At 60.4% G+C, this 5,072-nt stretch overlaps 1 protein-coding gene across 3 annotated transcripts in view; it reads right to left on the reverse strand.

Moving 5' to 3' along the window:
• GDNF (glial cell derived neurotrophic factor) overlaps positions 1–1,741 on the reverse strand; it is a 26,120-nt gene extending 24,379 nt beyond the window's left edge. For all 3 annotated transcript variants that reach the window (XM_023755017.1, XM_014457045.2, XM_006090129.3), the window contains exon 1: positions 1,614–1,741. The gene's annotated coding sequence lies outside the window, so the exon portion shown is untranslated. The remainder of the gene's footprint in view (positions 1–1,613) is intronic.
• Positions 1,742–5,072: the final 3,331 nt, after the last annotated feature.

Below are 5,072 nucleotides of genomic sequence, written 5' to 3' on the forward strand. Positions count from 1 at the left end.
AGTCGGGGGAGGTGTGTGTATCAGTCACTTCCGTTCACTGTTTCCCTTCCCCTGGCCTTTCTTCTCTCATTTTTTACTACATCTTAATCTATTCTTGGCGCTATAAGGGTATTTTATATGTACACTCTGGTCCTCCTTGAGATTAATCACTAAATCGCATCCATCGCTTACCGCACTGTGCCTCGTGTCCATCCCAGGCGGTCAGAGGACTTACTCTCCCCGCGTTGGGGCCCAAGACTGGGGGAAGGGAAAGAATGAGGGGCGCTTTCTGGAGCCAGTCTGGAGAGGGGTCTTTCTGTTAAAGGGCTCGAGGCCGGGTTTCAGGTTCGGGGTCACCTGAACCCCTTGCGAGAGTTGGGGGTGAGGTCGCTGCGGGCTTCCCGGAGACCTAACACTTGTTGAAGAGGCGACTCCGTCCCTCCCTCCCCGCCAAAGCGAAGGCGTTGCGAAACCGCGGGAGCGAGACCTGGCCGGGCCGAGCGGGCGCTCAGTGACTCTCGCTTGGAGGGTTTTGCGGGAAAAGGTTTGTGCGTGAGTTTGGAAGCGGCATCGCTCCCTTGGGATGCTTTGAGCGTAGAGTCAAACTCCTGAGGAGCCGAGCGCGCTCTGACACATCCGGGGCCGAGGCCGGAAGACTGTGCCAGTCCCGCCAATAAGCAGAAAGTAGGGAGCATGGGGTTGGGCAGCCCCCGCCCCCCGGGGCGCCCGCGGCGGCTCTGCGGGCGCCTTTTCCACAGCCCAAACTAGGGGGGGCGCCAAAAGGCTGGGGGAGGGGGTGGGGGTGGTCCAGAGAAAGGACATTCCCTGCAGGGATGAGGGTTCGTTTTCACCGGGTGGGGCTGGAAATCAAACCGCGAGGAAATCTGCCCCGAGGGGATGCAAGGTAGTGGAGGGCGTGCCATGGGCAAAGTGGCATAGAGCACGGGAGGAAAGAGGCCATGAAAATAACACTTGGACGGCCCGGCGGAGGCCTTGGGGAGGTTCAAGTGTGTGTTTGAGGTGGAGGCCCGAGTCCTGACCCGTCCAGGGAGACCCTCTCCGAACCTCGACGGGGTGGTTAGTCGGGGTTGCAGGCATTAGCATCGTTCAAGCCGCCGGGTTCCGAAAAGGGCGAGAATGTGAGCCCGCCCGCGCCCGGAGGAGGGGAGCTCCCTGCTTCAGGTTCTCAGCACCTTCAGACCCAACAAGATCATCAGTAAGTTTCACTCCCAGCGATATCTCTGCAGACGCACGTCCCGGGAGGACGCTCTCTGATCGCAGCGGGTCCAAAGATGACCCCCAACCGCGCACTTGACAGAAGAGCGCCCCGCCGAGTCGGGGAGGGAAACTGCCCCTCTCGAACATTCCGGGGGTCCGCAGGCCCCGGGGGCACCAGATTTTTGCTCACATGGAGGGCAACTTGCCCCTCCGCAAGGCGGCCTCTCTCGCGTTCAACTTCTCTCCCTCCTCGTCGCCCTGCGCCTCGGTTCCCTCTAGTCTTTCCTCTTTCCCATCCCGCCGCCTGCCCTGGGGTCCAGCCGCGCCCCCTGCCTCCGGCGCCCCGCTGCCTGCCGTGCCCGCCGGCGACTCGGGCACCACCCGCCCCGTCCACCCGGGCCCGCGCCTCCACTTACCTCGGATCCGGTCTCCGCAGACCCCCGGTTGGACATTAACTCCAGGAGCCCCAAGTCCCAGCCAGTACACCCATCCGGGCCGCGGGCAGGAGCGCGGAGCCCCGCCCCACAGGTCAGGGGCGCGACGAGTTCCCAATCCTGGGGCCGCTCCCGGCTGCGAGGGCGCGCGGGAGGGCGCGCGGGAGGCGGCGGCCAAGGTTCCCGCTGCCGCCGCCGCCGCGAGAAGGGCGAAGGATGCCGACAGCTCCCCCGCCGGCCCCCCGCACCCCCAGAGGCCGAGTCCGAGCAGCCGCCGCTGCCTTGGGTCGGGGGGTGACACCGCTGCGAGCGCGGCGCTCTGGGCTGGGGCTGCGCGGGCCCCGGGCGCGGCGTGGCGGCTCAGCGGCGGTGGCCGCGCTCGGCGCCCTTCTCGGGGCGCCGCGCCGGGGTGCACAGGGTGAGCCGGGCTGATGCAGCCGCCGCAGCTGAGGTCTGGCCTGGAAATCCGAACGAGACACCACGTCAACCAGCGCAGGGAGTCGGTTGAAGACATGAGGGCGCCAAGAGCGCAGGCTGGTCCTGGAAAGCTTGGGCCCGGGGGCCGGGGGCCGGGTGGGGGAGGGGAGGCGCGGGGCCCCTGGAGGGGAGGGGTCGGGAGGCGGCGGTGGAAGAGGTAAAAGGAGAGCAGCGAGGAGGCGCCCGAGCTCCCGCGCGGGGGCTCCGGGTGCGAGTGGGCGATTCGAGGCGCCCCTCCCGGGGTGCAGGGCGAGCGCTCAGCGCCTGGAGACGCTGCCGGGCTCGCGCCGCCTCTCCGGGTGGATCCGGAGGCGTGTGCGGAGAGCTGCGCGGTCCCACCGGAGGGGGCAATCCGAACTTGACTGGGGCGTGCGCGCCGGGCTTCGTCCCGCGCAGAAGGAGGGCGCGCTGTCGGGTGGAGGGCTATCCTGCGCGATCCTCCCGCCTGTGAAGGCTGTCCTTCCTCCTCGGTACCTCGCCCTCCGGCTGCTCTGCGGGGCAGAAGGCGGTGGGGAGGAGAGGCGCTGCGGGCCGAGTTCTCCGAGCGCGGCGAGCAGAGGTGTGGAGCAGCCAGCGAGGGGAGCCCAGTGTTTGCCAGGGGACGCTGAGAGCGGGGATGCATTTATAGGGCGCTCACTCCGTGACGTGCCCTCCGGTGGCTGCTCTGATTCGCTTTCCGACCTAAACACACATTAGTTGAGTCCCATACGGGGCCAACACGGTCTCCAAATATCTGCTGGCTGAAGTCAGAGGCTTTGCATATCATGTATTACATGGCAGGCGAGGCAGGAGGCTTCTGAGGCTGGCCGGCTCCTCCGTCCTAGGCTCCATTTCATGCTGTTGAAACCTAACACCAGGCGCGGGGTAGGCACATACATTCAACATCCCAACTCCAGAGGCGCGAGACCACTTGATCGGGAACAGGGCAGGGAGGCTGAGCTAAACTTGCTTTTATCCAGTTTTTCAAAAAAAATGTCGATGGGACCCCTAAGCGGGCACTCCCATGGGGGCTGCGCTCCAGGCGGGGACCAGCTCCCGTCCCCAATCTCCAGGAGACCCTGTAGGCGTGCCTGTTGTTGGTTATTTGCCACCAGAAACAGCGAGAGCCTTCTTTAATAGAGGTCGTGAGGAGGGTAAGTCCTTATACCCTGCACACGGCTCTACCCACAAACAGGGCATGAGGTGAGCTCCACCTGTAAAATAATGGACCATGCCAGGTATGTCTCTGCTAAGCAGAATCCAGCTTTCGGAAGCCACTGGCCCTGGGTTCAGAGGGACCTCCTTGACTTTATTGGCTGGAGCCAGGGAAGGCATACGCAGGCTCAGTTTACATCCACGGACTTCTTTGATGGCTCATCCGGTTGTTGGGGAGTAGATGACCCTTAAGTCGCTGATACAGACCATAGGCAGGGGAACTATGTGGGGGGAAGATCACATATTATTAAACGTGAAAGCCCAAGACCAGCTACTCTGGAGGTTTGTCCGGGAGGCTGGTGTGGGAGGGAAATCGTTCTTGCCGTCGTTCCTGTGGTTTACAGACTCAGTGGAATGGAAGTCGAGTCCTCCAAACACACCGTGGCTGACAGGAGGATGCTCACTGTGTCCTTGGAGAGATTCATGGCAGAAGTGTCGATGGATTTGGAAATGGGAGGGCGGAATGAGCTTAATCCATTGATCCCAGTGTAGCGTGGTTTTCGGAAGGCGGAGGCCACACTCCTGAGTGTTCTGACCCGAATGCTTTCGTTTTCAGGAAGGTTGTCACTGGGGACGGTCATGCCATCCCAGCACCCGCAGGGACTTAGCGCTGCTTCTGTGCCAGGCAAAGTGCTAGCCAGCCCCTGCGGATTGTGCTGTTTGGGGCTGCAAAGAACAGAGCGCCCCGAGTTTACCCCAAGTAACGGGAGTTTGCTGTGGAAGCAAGGCTGACCGGAATCTCCACCACTCAGCCACGTGTCTCCGAAAAGCCTTCCGGAAAGGCCACCCGGCCAGGCCTCACGAAAACTGGATTGAAGTTCAGGAACTGGAAGGTCATTCAGGATACAGATCTGCGCCTGGGTTATCTCGCTGCCCCTAAGCAGCAGGCGCAGTCTGCCTCCGATCCCTCCTCACAGGCTGAGCCGCCAGGTGATCCAGCTCCTCTCTCTCTCTTGCTGTTTCTCTCCGGGTGTCTCTTGGCTTCTGCTACCAACTGCTCAGCTCTCTGTGGATCTCACATTTAAACGCCTGTAGTGGAAGGATCTAATTGGCCCTGCCGGGCACTAACCAGGTGCTAGAGTTGGACTGAGCTTTTGTGTCAGGCCTCCTATGGGTCATGGGACACCCTGTAAGCTCAGCAGACCTTGGTCAGGGCTATCTAATCACCATGTCCACATTGTCCGGTCACCGGGCACAGAGCCTGGCCATCTTTGCTTAAGAAACTTCCGAGGGTTCCTCCTTGCCTTCCTTCCACAGGATTTGTGCCCCCATGGCAGGCACTTGGAGTTTAACACACTTGTGTCTCTTACAAGACTCCGGATGAATAAGATACAGCTCCCGGCTCTTCATAAGCTGACCGTCTGTAAAGAGAGAAAGCCATGTACAGAAGTGAGCGCAGGATGAAATGAGAAATACTCTAATAAAGGTCTGTATGAGCTGCTCAGGGCTAGTCTCCACATGGTCAGCAAAACCCTGGGGAGAGGACAAAATATACCCATGTCTTAGCTCTGAGCCTCAGAGACTAAATGCGAATCTCTTGGGCAGTGGAGCCCAGGGGCTGGTATTTTTAAAACGTTGACACGTCCCCCAGGTTGTTCTATGTAACAACAGAGTTGAGGTGTCAAGTAACTTGTTTTATTTTCAATGACCATGATCACTTTATGATTCTTTTCCAGAGCAAAACAAAAAGATGCACTTATTTTGATAGGTTCTAGGACTGACTGTTCCAAAACAGTAAATTCCCTTGGAAATACTACTAATGATCTTGAA

This window comes from Myotis lucifugus, unplaced genomic scaffold, assembly GCF_000147115.1.
Source record: "Myotis lucifugus unplaced genomic scaffold, Myoluc2.0 scaffold_68, whole genome shotgun sequence".
Classification (NCBI taxonomy): Eukaryota; Metazoa; Chordata; class Mammalia; order Chiroptera; family Vespertilionidae; genus Myotis; species Myotis lucifugus.